Raw genomic sequence first — 23,676 nt, forward strand, 5'->3', positions numbered from 1 at the left:
AAAGCTCCCACCTGACCAACGTTTTTAATGTTGCGATAGAACAAGCGATATCTTCTCCTCCGCGTCCACATTATTGTGGTTTCATGAGCAGAGCTGCTGTTTCTGTTGGTCTGTTAGAAGAGGCCATTTATGTGTGAAAATTGCCTTGGATGCTAAAGTCTGACTCACATTTTATGAAATCTGTAAAGTTCACAACTGAATGTCCTAACTCATGTACTTTGCAGTATTTGCTCAACTAGAAGGGGAGTTAACGCACCTGGCAGTCAGAAGATATGGAATGCAATAACAGATGGATGCGATACGACTTTGCTCGTTGTGACACTGAAAGCCAATTTCACATTTTTAGCCTCTTACGTCATATTCAAGCATCAAAGTTAGTCGTCGAGGTAAAAAACGGGGACATTCCATTAGCCCTCGGCCTCCCAGTGGTGTTCTATTATAGAGAGAATATTATTTAACACAAAAACAAGACTTGCAACACAATCTCAGGTACAACTGTGTCCATTAACAGAACACCAGCGAATACGATTTTTAGATTGATTTCCGCAAAACCTACTTTTTCTTACAGCGGTTGTCTGGAGATTCAATACACTTTTGTTAAGTTATGGGCATTCTAATTGCTATAGACAGGGTCCATTAGCATGGCTTCTTGGGTGACCATGGCCGTGTTTCTCTAAATCATTGAGCTAATTAAACAAGCTAATTAATCAGTGTGCTTGGAATTGGCTGCATGAGCAGACGCTGCACTTTGTTGGCTTGCATAATGAAAGAAGTCCATTTTTAGAGACGGGGAAAGCGAAAGGGGCGGGAGAAAAAAAAACTTTGATCTCAAAAGTAAACATATGTTTTTTGCACATCAAGTGAAGAGGCAAAGTTGAAAAAAAAAAGCCTAAGTGGGATTACAGATGCAAAAAGTGCTTTGAAGATGCAGAATACGGAGGCTGCATATAAGAGCGGCAGTGTGTCCAATACTGTCCAACATCTAATTAGCAGTGTCATTGTCATGCAAGACAAACAGGGCGGTGATGCGTCAATCACTGGCACCACTACGCAAGTTAGGTTGGCCAAAACAAATACAAGCATTTGCTCCTCTTCCGCTGAGGAGCCCAGCTTTGTTCTCTTAAATTTCACGAGGTAACCGTGGGGTTGACAATTGTATATGTGTGTGTGTACATAAGTATGTCAGGTGCATATTTGTGCCTTATTTCACATAACTAATGGTGCATAAGAGAGTCACTGTCAGAAATGATTACATAGAAGCAGACGTATCCAAACATTTCGTCTTTGGTATGAGGAGGAGACGCAGTCAGCGCCCATGTGGGAGTCTATTTTTAGCAGCTCTCATTATGCACAACTGAGAATCACCTCCTTCAAGCACATGCGGCATGTCTACAAAAGGCACTGTGCTGATAACACAGCAATGTATTGTGGTCACCGGGTATGTCTGTCGCCATATGTCTCAACACAAGATTAAGTCTGTATCTATACAGGGCAATTTTTCAAGTGGACAATAATACAATGCATTCCAGCATGCACCCCTTGACTTCTCTCTCTTTTTATTCTCCAGGGAGATTCTGAGGAGTTCTCTTCTTTCATCACTCTGGTCCGAGGCAGCAATCGCAAATCATTATTCCAAACGGGTAAGACAAAAAACACACAAAAAAAAAACTTGGAATTGTATTATTGAATTAGTTACTCCATTTATGACAATCACCGTCGGAAATCCACTTCCCACGGTTCAAATGTCAATGCAGCTGCAAAGAAATCCCCAATATAATATTGTTACCCCCCCAAAAAATCTAATGAAGGGTCAAACAACCCAACATTGTTAGTATAGACGAATCTATAGAAAGAACACGTGATCTTTTTATGAAATTATTTCAGTCACTGTAAATCAGTTTGGTTTGGCAGCCTGGCAGACTTTTCTGTTTGATATGAAATAAATCTCAACATTGGCAAACAAGTTAAGTTTGATTTCCTTTCGTTGAACCAAACAACAAATTGTAGAACGGAAAGAGCCTTTTTCACTAGACATGTTTACAGTATTTTTCAGTAAATTTCTATTCCATGATCCCATTTCTTTTTTTAAAAGGACCATCACTCTCCTTTAAAGACGTTAACATATCCACAGTATTTCTGCCAGAGTTTTTTTAGGAGCGCGTTACGGGAATAAATTGCTTGAAATATCACTGGCATTGCTGTGCACAGCATGGTGACACACATAAAGCATGCTCATGGTGCCCTCTGGAGTACAGGAATCTCTACTGCTGCTGTTTCCACAGCAGGCTGGCATAGATGAGAGCGACCCATTCCAATAACTCACAGCATTTAGATGACTCACCAAGCACTTCGTAGACGCCTAAGCACATGCAAACACCAAGGGGCTACAAACAAGAAGCTTTTACCCGCAAAAGTGAGCAAAGAGAGAGTTGCAGCATGTGACAAAAACTTTAAAAGAAATTGAATCTCCAACATATTTTTTCAAAAGTAAATGGTCTATAGAATGACTCCTACTGTATCGTCACAAATAGTTATTGCACTGCACGATGCAACAAATCCTCATGTCTTCCACTCATCATCCCCATAATGATGCTGAAGTTGGGATCATTAGCAGTACAGTTTATGCCCTCCGGAATGAGAGCCGTGTCACCCTTTATTACAGCACAGTGCTGGTTTGCAGATCAACGAGTGGTGCTGTGGGGTCCCCAAAAGGACATTCAAGTACAGTTTATAATTTGAGTGTTTGTGCTGCTGTAAGTTGCGGTTCCCTGGGCTGCACAAGTCACTCATGTCCACAGGTGTCCTGATGTAATATTATGGAAGGGCTCGTTCAGCTCGGTGTCACGTTATTGGGACGCCGCTTCCCGTTAATTTCTTATTTACCGGCAGCCTCAAATACATTCCCACGTGTGCTAAACAGTTGCGTGCAAACGCTAGGAGGCAATGATGCTTTTCATTCAGAGCATTTCGCCCAGAACGATGCTCTCTGTCCCCTGCAGCAATCACTGAGAATATTTTGCAAAAATTCTCAGGTGGCAAAGCGATTTAGATTAAAGACGACAGCGACAAATGCAGCCTCAGTGGAAAGGAAAGACAGGAATAGCTGAGTACAGACAACTTTGTGCCTGAAGGATTGTTAATGGCAGCGGAAAAATTGTCACAACCATTAGGGCATTATATTTAAATTTCATCCTCCGACGTCTCAAAGACGTAAATTGAAATGCATTTTACAAAGGGCGGTAATTCCGCGCGTGCCCTACGCCTGTCGGATGGAGTCGCGTTTCGCGAAGCCGAATTCACAGCAGTAGCAGGTGACCCCGTTTAGAATAACAATGAGTCGAGCGGCAAAAAAGAAACTTTCCAAGGTCTCCTTCCTGACACTGCTTACTGTAAATAAGAAGTGACCTGTTAACAGTGAAAAGGCCAATTTATAATTGGGAAAAAGATAAAGTGCCACAAAACCGCACGGCATTTCTGCAGTGTTGAATTATGGCTCCCACAGTTCGGATCGCTTCATACTGTATAGAGAACCTTCTTAATCAGCCCCCGGGGATAGTTATTATTCAATCTGTCTTCTGTTTGGAGGCATAGATGTGGCCAGCTGCGAGGTCTGTTGGGAGTACACGTGTACAACCATCCACACGCATAGAAGACGCGTGTCTAAATAAAGAATCTCTTTGTTATACCAACCGTTCCGCGTGCTCAATGATACTGCGATGGGTGTTGATGTCCATTGGGGTTAAGAGAGAAGCTTTCCTTCGTGGCGTGGTCTCACTGACTACTGGTCCATTCTGCTGCTTGGGTGGAGAAATCCCACTATCGTCGCGTCTCCGGACTACGCATCCTTTTGATATTTGTGTTATGGTTATCAAAAAGTAGGTGCACGTGAGCGTGCGTGTAAGCAGTTGTTGTGGTGGATCTCCGGCTGGGATGATTTGTTATACCGCTTGAAGGGACTTGTACTTCCGTGAGGTCACATGAGTAACACGGCAGTCAGGCATAACACGCTGTTCTCTTTTGGCCCTGCTGGCAGTGTGGGAGTCAAAACCGCTAAAACAGATTCCGGTTTGCACACGTTCAGGTACCCATTATAAAGTATATATTCATTACACACACACACACACACACACACACACACACACACACACACACACACACACACACACACACACAAAGCTCCTTTCACGCGGAAGTGTGCTCACTCACTAAATCAAATACGGTAATCCAGGCTTAATGCTGCTTTATCACCTGCGCGGGAGGCAAACGTTATGCAAATGCACATAAACTATTCCGAAGGCACGTCAGATTTAAGGCCTGTCTTTAATATGTCTTTTGAGAGTAATTCTATGCAAATATCGCCTCATGAGTAAGAAACGCTCAGGATGTTTTTCTAATAACTAAGGGGATGAAACAAAGATACAAAGTGCAGGCTGACCTTGGAGCTCACCTCCTGGTAGCGCCGCAATATTTCAGCTTTTTTTTTTTGCTGCAAACACGAGTCTGCAAAGAGGAAAAAGAGATAGTTATGGTCTCTGCATGTTCAGCTTTAAGCGTATTGATATGGCTTAACCGCTTGCCTTTCAGTAAAGCATATTTGGACCATTTCCAAATGGCAGTAGTAAAATAAAAGGCTCACCCTTAAATATGCTAGTGATGAATTATTTTCCACTTCCACCTCCTTTACCATATCATGTCCAACGACAACAAACACGCACACTGACCCAATGCAACACCATAAAAAAGACAACTCTGACACGTAGATATTATTTTGAATTTTCTCTGCAACAGTAAATACATACGGCCATTGTTAATAGGCCACATAAAACATTAGAAAGGCATTTCATCCATTTATTTGCTCTCAAATGTGCAGCGGCGTTGATGCTGATGCTGATATTGATGCCGTTATCTACGGTTTGTTTTCCTACGGTCCGCAGTTTGCAAAGCAAGCGTTGTGTCATGTTTTCAGTGGCAATCGTTTGAAATGAAAAGCTCATCCCACTGACTATTTCTCCTCCCCAGGGTGGTGGCAGAGGGGGCATTCTTTTTTCGGTGGTGCGTCGGCGAGCTGAAACCGCAGCATCGGGCAACATGGTGGCACCTGCATGAACACAGCAGCGGAGCCTCGTTTCTTGGTGAGTTGTACTCTTTCACACTCACACTGTGCCTGTGGGGATGTGCTGTTTTCCTTTAGAAAAGGTTTTTAGCGCTGAGCAGAGCATTTTTCTGTTGGCTTATGTAGTTATGACTTAATCTCATTCATTCCTGGGAGAAGAATAGCTTAATTGCAAAATGAGCAGAAGCAGTTTCTCATCGCTTTAGGCTTCTAATGTGAGAAAAGCAGCTTTGAGAAGGAAAAAGAACATAATTTTCCTTGACAAACCACAGAACGGCGTGCCGCACAAGGCTTTGCATTTAGATGGAATTGTAGCCTTTGATTTTTGACGGAGTTAACTGGTAATTGTGAATGACATAAGGATGAGTTTTACTTTTTCTTCCAATGAACTCCGATTGGAAGTTTTACTTTAATTAGGTCGAGAGTTCAAACCACTTTTGTCAATGTGGGTGGGGACTAAAACCTGTTTCCCGTTAGTACATTTTTTTTAAACATACTAATTTATTGAATCAACTTGCAATTACTAAAGGATGACGGAACACAGACAAAACACATCCGATGTTGAGAGCACCCACCCTACCAAGAATGTGTTGAATATAAAAGAAAAACATATACTATTCTTTGTCCTTCCATTACACAAGAAAATATTTAAAGACCATATTTAGCATTTTTATTTAATGTGAGGTTTAGCTGCGTAATGAATAAAACATTAAAAGGGGACAGGAAGCTGCAGAATATCAGGACAAGCTACAGCAGTACTGACAGTTTGACTTCACGTTCTACTTTGAGTAAATTATTACTGAGAAGTTGTCCCAAAATGATCGTAGCCAGCATAATTAAAAGGGTATACCCACCATCTCTGCAAACTAGTTTTACTGCCCGATGAACACAGATGATGAAAAATGCAGACATGGGATTAGATTTAGGCACTTAAAACATTGCCAAATAACTTTTTAAAATAAGAGCATAGTCTGAGGAGCCACATAAAGCATTCTAATCAGACACAATGTGATTACAGGAGACATTTGGGATTGTTTCTCAGATTTAACTGGGGTCTGAAACACAAAAAGCGGTTCTCAGAGTATTGAATCCCTGCCGAGGCCTGCGCAACGGCGGAGCTGAGAAAACACATTCAGCGGGGTATAAATATTGCACGGTGAGTACATGCGGGGCTTTTTGGCCGATGAATTATTACTGAGTCCAGTGGCTTTATGCCAGCCTCAGAAAATATCTCGCTCAGCTTCAACCAGCAGTAAGCTGGAGCTGGGGAATTGTGGTTATGGGCACGCCACAAATAACTACCAACGATACTAGGAATCCATCACACTCATCCCCCGCGTTGTGTGCGCTTACGCTTGAGCGCTCTCAGCATCAGCCGGTTATCACACACACACACACACACACACACACTGCATAGCAGTAAGAATCGCCGGTAAGGGTTCGGTCAGGTCATCTTAGCCATATCAAGAACAGTGTTCTATCGAATACTATACATCCTTCTCTTTTTATTGTGTTTTCTGTGTGTGGAAGTGCTTTCGGGACTGAGAGAGAAGCAGGTTACCAAATATTCACCTCTGGGACACTTTGATCGATGGTTTATCCTCCCTCACCCCCCCCCCAACAGAGCGAACAGTCCCAACTACTCGTGCTCACTCTGAGGGGAGCAAATCTAGATGAATGACGACGAGTCCGTTCGATCAACATTAATGGAACAGGGTTGTGAAATAAGTCCGTCTTCGGCTTATAATTTTCTTTTCTGCTAAATCACTTTTCATTTGCAACGAGATAATCGTGTAACTCAGCGGAGTGTGAAGTTAACAGTTAATATATCTGATTGCGCCGACACAACCAGAATAATGGAAGATCAAAAATAAGCATCTAAATGGGAAATGACTTTTGCTCGGCGCAGTGCATTGGTGAAGCAAAGAAATGTCGGTAAGGTTGGGTCCTTTGGTGATTAGCAAAAAAAAAAAAAAAAAGCATAATCCCCAGATGCTGACATACTGAAAACCGCCCGTCTGAAAAAGACAGATATGCGCTGGAAAATGGATCAAATCTGTTTCATGTCAGATAGCAGCCGGCGCTTTCAAAGAGTGAATCTTTACTAAGCCACAAACAGACAGGATTTGAGTTTGAAGTAATGGCCATAGATGATCAGGAAAATACAAAAAACGCCATATTTAAATGAAGAGTGACAACTAATGATGACCTACAAATAACTTCCTAAAATCCATAAATCTATAATTTGTGGTAACTAACATTACAGTGCTATTGAGATTATTGGGACGCAAGCATAGCAAAGTGTTTTTCCTCTGCAAACAGGAAGGATTTTTCCGCAGGGCCGAGCCACCGTGTGTCTTTAATGACATGCATGGACTTAATTCAAGGAACTATGGATGATGTGTTTAAGTGCGGTGGAGATTTCACGGCAGTTAACCGCACACTGGCTGCTCATTAGTCTCCTGGTAGTTAATGGTTGTGGTGCATTTTCTAAATGCATTACGACATCTCACCGTCAAGCACGCAAATCCCAGAATATGTGCACACAAATAGCACTGACAATAGCTTATGGATGTGATTAATTACATTGTTCCTCACGGTGTAGCAAATATATATTATAAATGCCCACAAGGCAAAAGCGAGTGTTATGATGCACTCAAGTGAAACACCTGCATATGATTACAATCCCCAACAGGAGTAAAAGTGTTGTTATAAGCTGTTTGAACTGTTGATTCATATCCGGGCTCCAAATACTCATCAGATTCATGCATTTGGCTATTTGTTTAGTCAAATGGGGGTATTAAGTCGACCTTCATCCTGTGTCTTACAACCACAAGATGGCGCTGTGTATCACCATTTGCCCTCCAGGGAACTCCATCTTGGGCAGTGCGTTTCACCTCCCGTCATTACAGGGATTTTTATATGGCGTTGTAGGTTTGAATACAACATTAAATTAAAATATGCCTTTATTTCTGGCTTATTTTCACAACATTTACGGAATTTACTTTTTTTTAGAACAAATATAGTTGTCACACTTTTAGCTTATTTGAAAGAGTACATCACTTTAGAATACTAGATATTCGTCTTAAACAATGCTTATTTGAAGGTACCATTTTGGAATATGCCTAATAACAAACACACATTTTTGAAAATCTCCATCAGAACAAAAACCAGAAATGTGAAACAAAATTAGCTTTCTGTCTATAAACTTGTCCCCATAAAGCCGGCATAATAATAATAAATCTCGGGCATTGAAGAGAAATGCACGTATGTGGACACTGCAGAGACTCATAATAGTAAAATCGGATGTATTGCAATTATAGTAAAAACCAGTAGAGGGCACTACGTCAATACATAATCCTCCATCTCACAGCCACAGCTTTCAGTGGGTGTGCCTCAAGTTTTCCAGAGAGGTCCCTTATTCATAATGTCCACCCTGCGCAGTATGACGGCCGAGAGCAGCGGCAGCACAAAGGCACGTTCGTTGCCGCCGTAATGAAGTACCCGAGCCATTTGGGTGTGGAATAAAAAAAGAAAGAGCACGTGGATTAATGCCACAACGAGATTGTCACCGCTCACATTCACACACACACACACACACACACACACACACACACACACACACACACACCTCTGCGGTGCTTTTGCCTCCTTCATTTTCTCCCCTTATGTCGCTCTCACTCCATCGCTCACTCTTGCACAAAGCCAAATGGCGTCACCACCCACCACTTGTGTGCACGCACACACACACACACACACACACACACACACACACACACACACACACACACACCTTAGCGCCATCTGTCTGTGCAGCGGCCCATGTCTCTGGCACTGGGATCAGTGGAGAGCAGGAGAGTGAAAGAGAAAGTGTCTCTTGGCTCCGTAGTCATGAATCCCACTTCCTCTCCTCTTCCTCCTGCTGTGCTGTTGCCCATCAGAGGCTCTCGCGACACCACATCGGCCTCCGCTTGATGCCATTTGGAGAAATACCTGATCCTCTCTCATGGGCAAAAGGGATGGAGGACCCGTGCTCAGTGTTTTCATTGATTCCCCCCCCCCCCTCACGGTTATGAGGCCATTTCAGCCTTGTTCATTAACTACACGAGCCTCGCAAACGTTGGGCCGAGGCCGCATCTCAACAGGAGGAAAGATATACACGGCTGATTAGCACAGACCCCCTTTGAACTGGGAGGGGCAGTCTGTTCACGTGCCCCATTACTGAGGAAGAATCGGGATGTTGCTCGACGGATATCAGCACCTTTCCTGAAACAAAGCTTCCTGCTTATATTTACCCGCACGAGTTCATAGTAAGTACACAATAAAACACCATATATGAGCCAGGGAATCACAGTGTCTGCACACGGCATAATGAGAAAAATCCACAGGCTCATAGGTGATTCTGTGTCATCAAGATGTCCCTTATTTTCACTGGAGTTTCATATCCATGCAGCTTTGTAGGAAGCTTAAGTCATTTGAACAAAAATGCATTTCCTCCCTCTCACTTTCTTCCATTTAGACAGCGAGTGAAAGTGCCTTCATGACGGCGCTATATTCAACTGGAGCGATAAGAAATGGCAGCTATCAGCAGGCGCTTTGGAAGCCGCATAGAACACTTATTGTGTGTGTATATATGAAAATGGATTTATGTGGCCTATCCCTTAGCAGGCGAAGTATGTGGATGAATATGGGATGATATTTTATCATGAAATGAGTGAGGAGGTTACGGGAAGGACCAGCTGCTGCCTCAAGGTGAAAAAAGTACGATCAAAGTCCAAAAACATTTGTTAAGACGCCATATTTCCATATCGTAAAAACAACGTGAGACTGTCTAGATAATAAAAACACACATATAGTACCAGTCAAAGTTTTGACCGTACAAACATACAATTTGATAATGTTCCTTAAACATTTCAGAAATATTTAGTTTATATTTATCTACCGTATTTCAATTTGTATTGTTTCAATCTTTCAATCTTACATGATTTGCTAGAAAAATAACTGTATTCAAAATATCCTACATAGTTTGTTATATTTCCTTTGGACTCTGTCCTCTAGTAACAGTCCCCCCATTGTGTCATAATATAAGGGATATATTGGATTGGTTCAACATCTTTCAGGGTGTTCATAGTTCCAAACTCTATTGTCATAATACGTTTCACACAGCTTGCTTGTTTAAAAATCATTTATCACATTTATACCAGGATCAAGAATAACGTTGCAGACCTATTTTTTTTAATGATGTTATTGACTAACTAATGGCACATTGGAACTATTTTTCTTTAATGAGGGTGGGTTTTAAATACTGTCCATCTTAAGATTCTATGTTTCTCAAAACAGAGGGTTGAATATGATAATTATCATCCTCTCGGTACTCTAATAATTAAAATAAGTGAATTATTATGATTTTTTTTTAAATGCTGTCCATATTTGGGACTTTTCTAGAAAAAACACATTTCATGCCTTCATGAGGTTTCATATTTCATCTGCTCTGCTGTTATGGATTTTGTCCTCTCCTACCCATTAAATGCAGTGTGGAGAAATAGCTCTGGCATTAGCAAACGGCCTGATGTTTACCCCTTTGTGCAGAGCTGGTGTCATGTCCAGATTAGTAAATCAGGCCCATTGAAGGAGCATAATGCTGATGATTATGACAGCCACATGGGAGTGATAGAGGGACGTTACGTTATGGGCTTGGGGAGGACGCCCAGAACTGGAGAGTCTCACAAATGGAGAAGCACTTTCACCAAAACACAAGTCCCCCAGATGGGGACTAATGCTGCAGTTGGCGACTGTGGGACTCAAACGAGGTCACATTAGCTGCTCACAACCCACAGAAGAGTGAACTGTGTGTTTTTTTTATGTCACAGATCAGCCGCTTCACTCTAATTTTGTAAAACAATATTGAAAAAAAAAACAGACCGGACAAAATAGGAAGACACAGCCAAAGTGTTTTTTCTTGCAACGGCATGCAACGCATCATTCAACAAGAAGTTGGGAAATGCATTCCCATTCACAAGATTTGCAGAAGAAGGTCCTGTTTGCATTGCGCTTTATTCATTTGACTCCCCTTTGCGGATGAGCGGTCATTCATTCGCATTGATTGTCAGCCATTATAATATAATCAGGCGTAAAGCCTGACAAGGCTGGCCGGCCCCATAGATCACAGCTGCTGACAGCAGAGCTATGCACAGGTCATAAACCCTCACCTTCCCTGTTTGACCCTCACATCAATTTGGCTCTTTCCAATATGAATGCAAATAACAATGCACTTTTGGTGACATGTTTATGGTTATCTCTGTATCTCCACCCGCTCCGCCTGCTGCTCTTAAACGTGCTGATGTCACCGAGCTAATGGGAATGAAAAAGGTAACCTATTGCTCACTAGTGGTCCAGCTCGCCACGAGCCCCCCCCCTCCGACACCTCCCCAAAACATAAACAAAGCATCCGAGGATGCCCTTGCTCGCGCACAGACCCCCCCCCCCCCCCCCCCCCACACACACACACACACACATGCATATGTCCTCCAGCCCAGTCACTTGTGTATGCATTGAGCTGATAAGTACTGCGGTTCATTTTCCCCATGGCAAAGCACAGTAAAAAACTGGGGAGTAATAATTGCTTTGGGGGGGGTGGGGGTGGCTAAATATGCTTGATTGCCTCCTAAGCTTTGGTGCTGTGTAATGAAATATGGCTTCTGCAGACAGGAGCTCCCTTGCGATAGCTTTCTTGTCACTTCCTCGGTTGTCTTCCCCCCCCCCCCTTCTTTTTTTCACCCCTTTGCTCTTCTGTTCTGGCATTTCGTCTTTGCTCACCCGTTCCTTTTGTTACAGAATGGAGTCCATTAAAGCTTGTGTTGCCATTGAACACTTATCTTAGCTATAATGTAATAATTACGGGGCAAAATCCAGCCTAATTGGGCATTCCTTGCCACATCACAACAGCAGGCAGCCTAATATTCCTCTGTTCTACAATTTCATTTGTGGACTCATTAGTATGAACAGGGTGTATAGAGAGCCACCCGATAACAAGGAACTTAGCAAAAACTCTGCTGATGAAGTCAGATTGAAGATTGCTCCCCTGGATAATTATGTTCCCCTTCCACTTGCACGTTAGCGGTCTAGAACTCTAAATAAAAAAATGTTGTTTCCACCAAAGCCAATCAATAGCCTTTTTTCATGGAACGAAATATGCAGTTGGGTTGCTTGCTGCTATTTGAGATTTCACTTAAAAAGCAGCTAAACACAGAAAATAAGGGTTGGCACAAGTGTCCTGCAGGCAGACTCATTTTTGTTGTAACCACCCAAAGCAGCTAATCATTTACATGAATATTAGACCACAGGCTAATATGTATGTATGACAACAGCAGCATCTGCTAATGCATTTAGCAAGAAAATCTATCCACCACATTAAATGCAAGACCCCCCCCCCCCCCCCCCACGATTCTCTACCAAAATAACTCACATGCCTTATTTGTTGTGCTACTTAAAGGAACATTAAATTACATTTGTTTTCATTATAATTCAAAAAGCTAATCGATAAACGTTCTCTGCTGCACATGCAATTTTCTGTTCCTTCAACTGACATATTTTACGTAAGTGCAGTGGTTGCCTCTGAGTAATTAACTAATTAAAATAAACATGAAAATGTTGAATTTTACACCAAATTGGTGCATCATTTATATCAGGATTTCTTCAATGTTTGCAATACATGTAGAGAAATCTCATCCTGTCCCTGTCTGTCTTTCTCATTCATGCAGTTCTCTTTCCTGAGACGTCAACCACAGGATGAGGCCTGCGGCAGGTAAGAGACCGAAAAGAATAGCTGATGAATGTGGTACAAGAATATTCTGACCTCTGTTTTGCTTCAATCTCCAAGCGCATACATTCCATGCGACGCCTCGAGGGCGCGAAATACACTGAAATACACTGGCCATTTTTTTTAACTGTATCTATTCTCATTGCCGCGGTTTACAGCGGATGTGTCCAAACAATCGTCGTTTGTTTGAAAGAAGGATCATCTATTTTGAGTCTCCAGGCGGGACCGCCGCAGTCGAGAGATGTCAAATGATATCAAATCAAAGTGCTAAACTGAATCTTGAGTCCAGCTCAATCCCCTCCCATCTCCTGCGCTGCGACGGGGCGGGATGGAAACAGACTATATCTGGCAACCAAAACCTTTTTAAAGTGACTGAGAGAGTGAGGGAGACCGACTGGCACTGATGGGACCAGACTAGGACTGTGCTGCACTGCGCCCGGGCCTCACAAGCCTGATTGATAGAGTGTGATGAGACTGTCACTGAGCAAGGAGAGCAGGAGAGAGATAGGCCAGATGGAGGGAGGGAGTGAAGTGGGCTGACCAGGCTAGAGAGATAGGGAGAAATAAATTTGAGAACATCTGAAGGATGAAGTAGGGGAATGAAGTGGCTGGATGGAATGTGTTTCGGACAATTGAAAGATGGCGAGGTGGAGGGGTAGCGGGTCGCTGATGGAGGCGAGTCAGATTGTGAAGGGCCGAAGGCTCCACTTATACGCAAGTTAAGTTTGCCTCAGACAGATTTAGTTGTTATCATATGTTGACAAAGTGTATCACTCCAGAAAGTTAAATGCAAATACAGAAACCGGGCAACTGATGTGCTGCAAAGGTGGTCCGTGAAGTACCTTATGCTGGGAATAAACCAACTACACAATATTTACAACCATGTTAAACATTTAAATGTAAAATACCTAACTGTTAAGCAAATAACTGCGGTTGTTCTGCTGCAGCAGTAAAAATCATCAGAAAAAGCTTTGGACACAATATTGGATGTTGTGGACACATGGCGTCCTGGCAGTGAATGGAACACAGACCGAGCTAAAGCCCTGTTCTGGGAATTCCACAGTTACTGATTTCAGACTCAATAAAGGCGCCATGTTTTACTTTTATCCTTGCCTGAGGAAAGAAGGCTGACTCACCAGAACGACAAAGTTATTATTAGTTCCCCACATTTGTGGAGGAAAGGGAGGCGTGTGTGTGTGTGTGTGTGTATGTGCGCGTGAGACAGACGGCGAGAGAGGCTGAGCTCCAGCAGCAGTGGTGAGTGCGCGCCGGAGCAGCATGGGGAGCTCTTATCTGCCACCTGCCAAGCCCTGACCAGGGCACCCCGGCTCACGGCCCCCCCCAACCCTCCCTTCCTATCCCTCCCTCTCTCTCTCTCTCTCCCTTCCTCCCCTCTGTCCCTCTCCGGCGCAGCTCCCCACTAGTCTGCTAAAGGCAAGGCGACCAGGTGAAATGAGCAATTCCCATTCAGGGACGTGAGCGCCGCGCCGCCTCGGCCTGTGAAATGGCTGCTCACTTTGGCAGATCAATGCACTCCCTTTCCCTCGCGCACTGCCACAGAGTGATAGCCAGGAAGAAAAAAAAAGGGTGGGACGGTTTTGTGCGTCTGTTTGTTGGTGTGTATGCAGGCGTGCGGTGTTAGCAGGGCTTTTAATGATATTTGCCATGGCTGCCCTGAGTGAGCAGCGATGGAGGAAAATGGGATACGCTTTGCATATACTGAAAAGTCATGCAATATTGCGGTTGCCTCGCCAAAAAGTGGCGTTCGCACCCCCCCCCCCCTCCGGATATGAGAATATTCAGCCAGTGAACTGGACGGTTGTGAATGATGTTAGTGACAGTCATTAAAATGGTTAGTTCTGACAACTCATAGGTCAAAGAGTCTCATACAGGAACAGGTTGGGCAGATATGTGCATACTACTCTTTTTTGATGAGGGAATCACAGTGATTTATTTTACTTACACTGTGTATGTTCGTTGCGCACCATCTCTTTGTTTTTCAAAAAGATTAAACTGGATGAAATATAACAGGAATGTTAATTCAATTTAAAGGTGAAACCGCATATGTATTTAACTTCAAATGTATATATTTTGATCAATTTTTAAAAATGAACACTAACATGTTCATGATCCTTTGTATGAATAGAAACACGATACATAACACAATATACATATCATATTATTAAATACCTATAATTATGCTGAGTTACCCTTATTTCTAATGAATGAATCCAACAAGCTGTTAAATTACTCACTCTCATATATCAAAATAATTACCATGGGACATTCACGACCCGCACTTGCAGGGACCCTGAAGGATTTTTGGCTAAGGATGATTCCAATGATGCACTTTGTTGATTGGTTACATCATTGGCTCATGAGGGCCAACTTATTTATGGTGAAATATATTATTTAAATCTACAAACTCATCCAAAAATGCATCATTCTATGGCTTATTGTGGCAAAGACCCTCTGATTTTTACATTCTACAGAGTAAACAAAGTATGTACACAAAATGAAATTGTGATGGTTTTATTGTTTAAATGATTTAACGCAGTGACAATAAGCTTTTCCGCAGGTTAGCCTTGGGGTACGATATCTGTCAGGGCCGACAAAGACAAACTTACTTAATAACATAACGAAAGAGAATACATCAGATTGGATTATTTATATTTTCCCTGACTCAAATGTGGTAGTTTCTCTTTCCCTATTGCGTGGTCCAACTAGATCACCAAACAATGAGCAGAACATCGGTCTAACTGTAATATGTGAGAAGCTGGATTAGTACACAGCAATTGGTCCACAACTAGGTCCTAACAACTGGCAAGTTTTTATACAATCTCTCAATATCATTTTATGTTGGAAAGGAATTTAACCTATAAATCAATTTAAAAAAAACGTCCTTATAAATGACAGTTACTTTGAAATAATTTCTGTATCCTACAGGGTTCCATACAGCACAGCAAACAGCTGTGTTCCTCAGTGAAGATGAAATCACATCACTCCCTCTTCTAAATAATGGAGTGATGCATTAAAGCGGACTTGCCAAGTCTATGACTATAAACGACATGCTAAACAAACTGAAGAAAAGCTATGCAGAAATGAATGAGCAATGAATTAGGAACCCAGTTTAAAGTCAATATGCACCTGAAGCTGTATTCTATGCCTATTATAAAAATTAGCCTTTCACAGCGGTGTCACAATTGCAGACTATTTTAGTACAACACATACTCTAAGACATGCCATAATGTTTTATGGCAATTTATGGGGAGTTTTACAATTCAATTGCACAAGCGTGTTAATTATTTTACTGACTACCTGACAGGCTCACTTCCCTATAATGAATCTCTCTTGACTGGACAAGTCAAATTATTGTTACCGTTCCACAATATCTTCTGTTCTCTTTTCCAACCTTCTGGAGTCTCAACATCAGTGGAGCCCGAGGTGAAAATATAGTCACACCTATGCAGACATGACAGCAATAAAGTGCACTTGATTACACGGTGGAGAGTAAGGACAAGGAGAGCGAGGAGCAGGGGATAAGACAACAGAAAAGAGCACAGCCTCTCAGCTCTGATCGCTGTTTCTGTGTAGTCTTGGCAGAAGAAGGTGGGGTTGCATTTTGGTCATCAGCTGTCAGAGCAGTAATGAACAGTGTTTATAGTAATACCGTTCGCTGCCACATTTAAGGGCGGGAAGTGTCAAAGTGTCCATTTCCACCCCCCCTCTCCCTTCCCCCCCAAGCCAGTCTGAAGCAACACTGTCAAGGCTTTGGCTGTAAACAATAAGAAACAAGAGGCGAGACAGCCACAAGGAGCTTTCTCCGTTTCACCCATTACAGTCAGAGAGAGTGGGAAAGAGCGGTAGGATGTCAAACCTGAAATAAATAAATAAATAAATAGTGGAGACGCTTACAAAGGGGAGAAATAGTGGATTCCAAGTGGATTGTATTTGGCAGACACCTAATGATAGCTGTTAAACAAAACAGCGGGAAGGACGCCAGGAGAGGTAGAGAGAGAGAGAGAGAGAGAGAGACCTACAGAATACAAGAGTGACAGGCGGAAAGACACCTGCTGTAATAATAGTGTTGACATTCGAGTTGAACGCTCTGACAGTAAGAGCGGGCTGATGCAGCACCCGGTATGCAAATAACAAGAACACATACGGAAATATTAGCCGGCGTCAGGGATTTCTATTGTACACCTTGAAGACCACTTGACCCTTTGGCCTCTCACAAGTGCTCATCTGTCATATGGGTGCAATCGTGTGTGTGTGTGTGTGTGTGTGGGTTTTGGCAGACAAGCATAGTTAGCACATTAAATGATGATGATTTGTCTTCATTTCACAGTGACCCCACATATGGGGCTGCGAATAAAACTAGGTGTGTTTTTTTGCGTTGATGTTTATACTGTATTTGCTAGTGGAGGCTAAATGCTCAACCAGGCGATCAAATGTGAATTCATGCGCATCTTAACGCAACTAACCGTTGCCGGTGACGCGTCTCGAGCAACGCAACTCCGGCAACGCGTCTCGTCACAATCAGCCCCTTCAAATGCACCGGAGCCTTCCTTAGCATTTAGTTGAAGCGCTGCTCTAGTTTATAGGGTTTGTTTTCTTTGATTGGCGTTCCAATTCCACTCACACCTCCAGCGCGTCCTCTTCGCCGTCATGCTATCTTGAATACCGGGTTCAACATAATTCAGAAACAGAGAGGATCATTAGTTGGCAAATGTATTCTTGTCGCTTCCTCCCTGAACCCCACATGGCCCCTCAGGGCCTATCAATCAAAATCTGATTCAGCTGATATCACATACACCATTGCGCAATTTCCACTTCCTTTTAAATGGTCAGTAGGCTTTTGTTTCCATGGAGACCTGATTTGACAGGAGCAGAAACCTTTCATGTTTGAACTGAGTGGAATTGCACAGGATAATCAATACTTATTAAAAGGCAATAGTCGATACGGTGCTCTCACATTGACAGCTTTGTATGTTGCCGTGGCTCTTTATACAGCACTTTGATGATGAATCCCATCGGTTAACAGCGCTGCGATTGTTTGTCGTGTCGTATTCCTTAAGGCAAAATTTAAAAAAAAAGTCCTTCTCCACACAGCATAAACTGTTGTGGCCTGCTGTTAAACATCTAGATTGATTGGATGTTTTTCATCAATGCTCCTTGGAGAGGCTTGTGCACTTTGGAGCTCAGGCTTGCCAAATTACAAGAAAACACAACTATGTAATAATCATGAATTCACAACAATATGAAGTGCACTCAAAATCAAGATCATTAATAAAAGGCGCCGTAAACCTTTTAGCACATGCGAGTCTCGGTGGCCGTGGCAACACTTTGTCTTTTCGATGTGACTGACCTGCAAGAAGCAGAAACTAAACACGACTCGGACCGAGATCCCGAGTCAATGCGAGCCAACTGGGCAGTTAGTCGGGCTTATCAGAACCCCGATGGAAGCATGATCTCATCTCAGGCCGCAGTGCCACCGCCGTTAACATTCCCATCCACCTTGTCCTTGCAGGCAGGCAGCGTGGTGACCTCCCTTCAGTGGACGCAGAGAGTAATAGAACAGCGAACCACAAGAACTATGATAATGAAAACTGAATTCTCCTTTTCACCTGATTTAACAGCTGTATTTCTTTTTAGGGGACCTCAGAAAGATTATTCTGGCCGAAAAACTCTTCTCACCGGCTCTTAATAAACACAGGAGAGAATCATTTTCAGCTGAATTCTTTTCTCCCAAAGTATGTCCCAAGGATAGAATATCTCAAAAGCCTCTTGCAGAAATATGACTAAAAGGTTGTCGGTTGAACAGCTGTGTTTTTTTAACACCCAACCAACATATGTAATTAATGAGGCCCGAGCTTCCTGGGGACTAATGTCTTACATTGTTTTAAATACTCTGATATGATACAAACAATAATCTTCACACTGACACATTTTCCAGAACGCCATTCTTCGGTGCCGTTGGAGGTACTGCTGTGATGTTTATGGAGCAAGACAAAAAATATGGTTAAGCTGGCGTTTCATATTGTTACCAGAGTTCACCCTCAATCCAAAACCGACAATTTATATTGGTCTTCATTCGATCAATGTCGTGTATTATGCATATACAAGAACAACACAAACATTATCATTCAAATCCAGAGTCGAGCAGGGAGAGTTCTATCTGGCATACGGTTAATAAATTAATATTGGCAGAAGAAAAGAGACGCAATTATTGCCATTGTGCTCGTCTTAGGAGAAAAAAAAAGACTGCAGCCTCGACTACATCAATGTATTCCAAAAAAAAAGGAAAGAGAAAGAGAGGAACTGCTCCAATTTATAGAAGGGAGCAGGAGAATGCTGGCAAGCTTGAGCGACTTCAAAGTTTGCGACGGGAAATGAGATTTGGGCGTATGACAGAGCTTCTAATATCCCTTCGCACTGCATCCCAGCGTGTATGCTAATGCTGTGTCTTGACCACTAATACACAGCAGCAAAAGAGGGCTGAATAAAATGAAGGGGGGGAAGGAGGGGCTGGGAAATAGTATCCTACAGTATCAGCACTCTTGGATCTGCACTTCTTCATTCGGATGTTCTCATTTGTATCCGCACCTGTGTCATTCACAGCCTTACGTCTTAACCTAATTTCATGCTCTACGGGTTTGGATGGATGACTCTGCTGCAACTTGTACACTGAAGGGAGGAGAGAGAGAGAGAGTTCCATGAGTGTGTGTGTGCACACACAAAAACACAATTGTGTAAGAGCAAATGGAGGATAGAAGTGCTGGGGGATACAGTAGCATAGAGAATAGTAGTTACTGCAAGAAATGGACCTTTTAACCTTGTGCTTTTTGTGTTAACAAACATACATTAAGCTCCCTCTTGAGTGCTGACGTTGAATTGGGAATTAAAGGCTTAAGCTCATCGGGACCAAATGATCAGACTTAAAGCGAGATGTTATATTGCAGAATCGTGATGCCAAGGTCACATGGTCGCCTGACTGTACGCAATGCACCCAATAATCGAATGAAGAGAGACACGTGACTAAATAATGGACGTATCACCACAAAGCGTGAGTTATTCCTGTTAATTGTTCCGAGAGCTTTGTAGAGCATTGTGCCCTGAAACCTTTTTTTTTTTGTCCCAGTAATTTCTCTGTATATTCTTAAGCAAAGTGTCAGCACTGCCCTTTTAGTTTGCCAGAGTATCTTCGGGGGTAATGGCTTATTTAGCCAAACCAGGCATGACAGCAATTATACTGGAGGGAAATCGATTCCAACAAAGCACTCTGCTTGGACAAACAATACAACGATCAAAGTGACTGAATGTTTTCCTCGCGACAGGCTGCAAAATGAATGTTTGCTATAACCCAGTCAAAATATGCAATTCTTGAAGCCATCAAGAGTATGATACCAGCCCGACATAAACACACAAACACAGAGACAGACAGAAAAATAAGCACGAAAAAAAGCAACAAAGACACAAATAATAGGAAACGGCTTCAACAATTTGGTTTCAACAACACAAGTATGATAAAGGCCTTTTGCATTCATTTGTTGAAAATGTCCTTTTTCCACTGATGTCCACGGAATGCCGCTCAAGACACAATTCAAGGAAATTGCTTTTCCACACATTACTTCATAAAGTTAGTGACATTTTCTTTCAAGAAACTGTGGCTCCAAATGGAGATTTTATGTCCATTGTCAGAGCTCTATTATGTTAATAAAGTGTTTATTCTTCAGTTGAAATGCTCTTACAAGAAAACTGAAATGTCGTGATAGAATAAAACTGCGTCCCCCCCATCTTACCAGTACACTTTATTTCCCTCCTTTTCAGTAAAGACTGTTTGAGACCTCCATGAATAGGGGGTCTTAAATCAGCCTTTCTTATGGTAGGATCAGCGGGAATAAAGTTATTTTGTCTGTTTTAATTCATACATATTCTGTATTTGCATAGAGAGCATACACAACAAAGAAGTCTGGGACAGAAATGACCTTGACCGATGTATTTTAGCATCTCTAACCTCGGCTCTGAGACATTTGATTTTCTGTTTCTAGGGATTTTAAAGTTCAGATGGAGTAAAGCACAGTTTGCTCCGTTTGTTTTAATAAAGTATATATTCTGCTTGGATGGTACAGTCATCACTGAAATGTACAGTACTCTGAATAATATTAAAATCACAATGAATGTGTTAATTATCCATTCTCATATTCACATTGACTTTATATTCTTCGGATAATAGCACCATATTAATAAGCCATAATAAGTGGATGAAATGACGGGCAGAAAAAATAATGTGTGTCATAATACCGTCGTACATTGTACTCCACTAAGCTAACTAATTATTGTTATCAGTAATCCGTAACTTGAGCTGATGAACCACCATGTACAAAGTGTTACCGACTGTTCTCCTCCTGGTCATTTTTAGGCTTCGCCATCCTGCCGTTGTCAATCTTCATTCCGGCTTCCAGACAGCCGTCTGTCGAAGATAGATCCCTCGTACGTCACAACCACAAACACCATTTCCCAGAGTCCGATGGACCATGAAACCTGCATATGTGATGCCCGAAAATCCCCTTGTTGTAGAATGCCACGGCCAACCAATACAGTGCAACTAATATACATTATCAGACACAATATACATCCATTTCAAAGTGTGTGGGTAGAAATCGAGGTTAGCATGAAATATAAAGTCAAAGATCTCGATAACATTCGGTTGGTTAAATCATAGATTTTACGATGGAATTTGGCAATAGGGCAATATGGCACACACAAGAAACACACAAGTGTTCTATTTTTGAGTGGGGTCTCAAAAAAGTCAGCTCTTTGTCTCATAATTTGTCTTCCGTCTTAACAAGGTATGTCTGAGGCGGGAGTGGGGAACAAGCCCAACTCTCCGTGGTACAATTACAGGAGTGCACTGGAGTCACTTTGCCTGCTAATACGCGGTGTGATATTAATTACTGTTTGTAAACAATGCACTTTGCAGAGATTATTGCATGCACTCGGCGTCCTCCATTTGTGTTTGGTAATTCTCACAAGTGATTAAGTGGTGAAGCCAGGACAGCTGTTCAAGATGAGTTCATTGGCATGTTTAATTAATTGCACTTGAGATAATTATTCAATCATTACTTTGATTAATTTTATGCATCGCAGATAATGCATCAAACGTCTGCTTGATGTCAATGTTCTGAAAGCGTGAGAAGAAAAAAGCTAACGTTTTTTTTGGGGGGGGGGGCTCGATTCAGGACGGTGTTGTGCTTTGCGGAGAAAATGATATCAGCTGGTCACGATAGGAATTAATTATCATGGGTGACTTGAACAAAGCAGGTGCTCACTTAACAGACCTACCCCCTAAGAATGCCCCATCACCCCCACACCTTCGACGCTGGGAATCCATTCAGTCGGCATTACGTTTGAAACATGCTTACTCTTCACCCCCTCAGATATGCAGGGAAGTGGCTACATCCCGCTGAAGGAAAGCCAGGCAAATCGTTTGTGAGAGATCTTGTCAAACAGATTAATTCCCACCCCGGGCCTCGGGGTTCTGGGCCGTTTTTTCTGTCATGCTGCTTTGCCAGGCTCCCTCTTGATAATACCCCAAAGATAAAATTAATTGTGCAGGGAGATGTGGGATGGGGAGTATCTAAAAGGACCTTGAGCAACACATGAAGCTTTCTTTTTCTCTCCGCTCCTCTGCATGTGAAAACACAGAAACAATCAAACCGTCACAAGCATGACACATTGCACCAACGGTCACTAACTTTGTTAGGACGTTTCTGGAAGTGGGAAGCCTTGAGAGAGATGAGAAGGGACACTATCAACCCTCATGGAACGTCCTCGTCGAACAACGTCTCTGCTCAAATAACCATCAGTTTACCGGGAGGGATGGCACACGGATATTTATCCAAAACTGTCTCCTTCTGGAAGTTCAGGAAGGTGTTTCTTTATTCTCTGACCCTTCAGTCAGAGTTCAAATGAACACTTGATGGAGCAACTTTATCTAATTCTGATGTTAAATAAGTTCACTAAAATGTACAAGAGTAAGGATCTTAATCTTAATAACAGCTCTGAGCGGATGTACTAGACATGGTGCTTGGAGCTGGTCTCATGAGCACGCTCAAAATAAAGATGATGGGAACGTAGTTAGATTGGCGGGTATTTGGCCTTGAATCTGCCTTAAAAATAAAAACATTTTACAAAAATTCTGAAAACTCGTTAGACTAGAGCCCATCATTCTGGACACTGCAGCAACACAATCCCTATTCATTTTTCGTTCTTTTAATCATTTGAATTTCTGTTTACCTAGGCCGCACACTACACACCATCAATAATAACAGCACACAACTGCCATTCACACACACAAGCAGACTCAAACATCAACAACAAACAACAAAAAATACAGACAGAAACCTAAAGAAAGTAATGCAATCAAAACAGCACCAAGTAAAGCATACATCATTATTCTTCACCTTAATCCGTCCACATCAAAGAAACAATTTACACAGAAACAGAACACTCAATTATTTCCCCAGCAATCCCAGGACACATACATTGGCGCCCCCCAGGCTGTGGATGTTGCCCTTCAAATATTTCCCTCCACAACATACATCACGACGGCAAACTGTCCAAACAGTCAGCAAAGAAAAACGGCAAAAACAGAAGAATGCAATAAAAGAACAACAACGTCAGTGCTGTCTGTGGATGTCCCCATATACTTCACGTAACAATCTAATACTGAAGAACCTTT

General features: G+C 42.3%; 1 protein-coding gene across 32 annotated transcripts in view; it reads left to right on the forward strand.

Moving 5' to 3' along the window:
• Positions 1 to 23,676, forward strand: part of ptprda (protein tyrosine phosphatase receptor type Da) — a 292,349-nt gene that overhangs the window by 105,089 nt on the left and 163,584 nt on the right. For 31 of the 32 annotated variants that reach the window (XM_078106299.1, XM_078106315.1, XM_078106304.1 and 28 more), the window contains 3 exons: positions 1,568 to 1,640; positions 5,020 to 5,132; positions 12,874 to 12,917. The gene's annotated coding sequence lies outside the window, so the exon portion shown is untranslated. Of the gene's footprint in view, positions 1 to 1,490; positions 1,641 to 5,019; positions 5,133 to 12,873; positions 12,918 to 23,676 lie in introns of those variants that run through there. The other variant, XM_078106305.1, reaches the window with a different exon arrangement.

Source organism: Gasterosteus aculeatus, chromosome 7 (genome assembly GCF_964276395.1).
Source record: "Gasterosteus aculeatus chromosome 7, fGasAcu3.hap1.1, whole genome shotgun sequence".
Lineage (NCBI taxonomy): Eukaryota > Metazoa > Chordata > Actinopteri > Perciformes > Gasterosteidae > Gasterosteus > Gasterosteus aculeatus.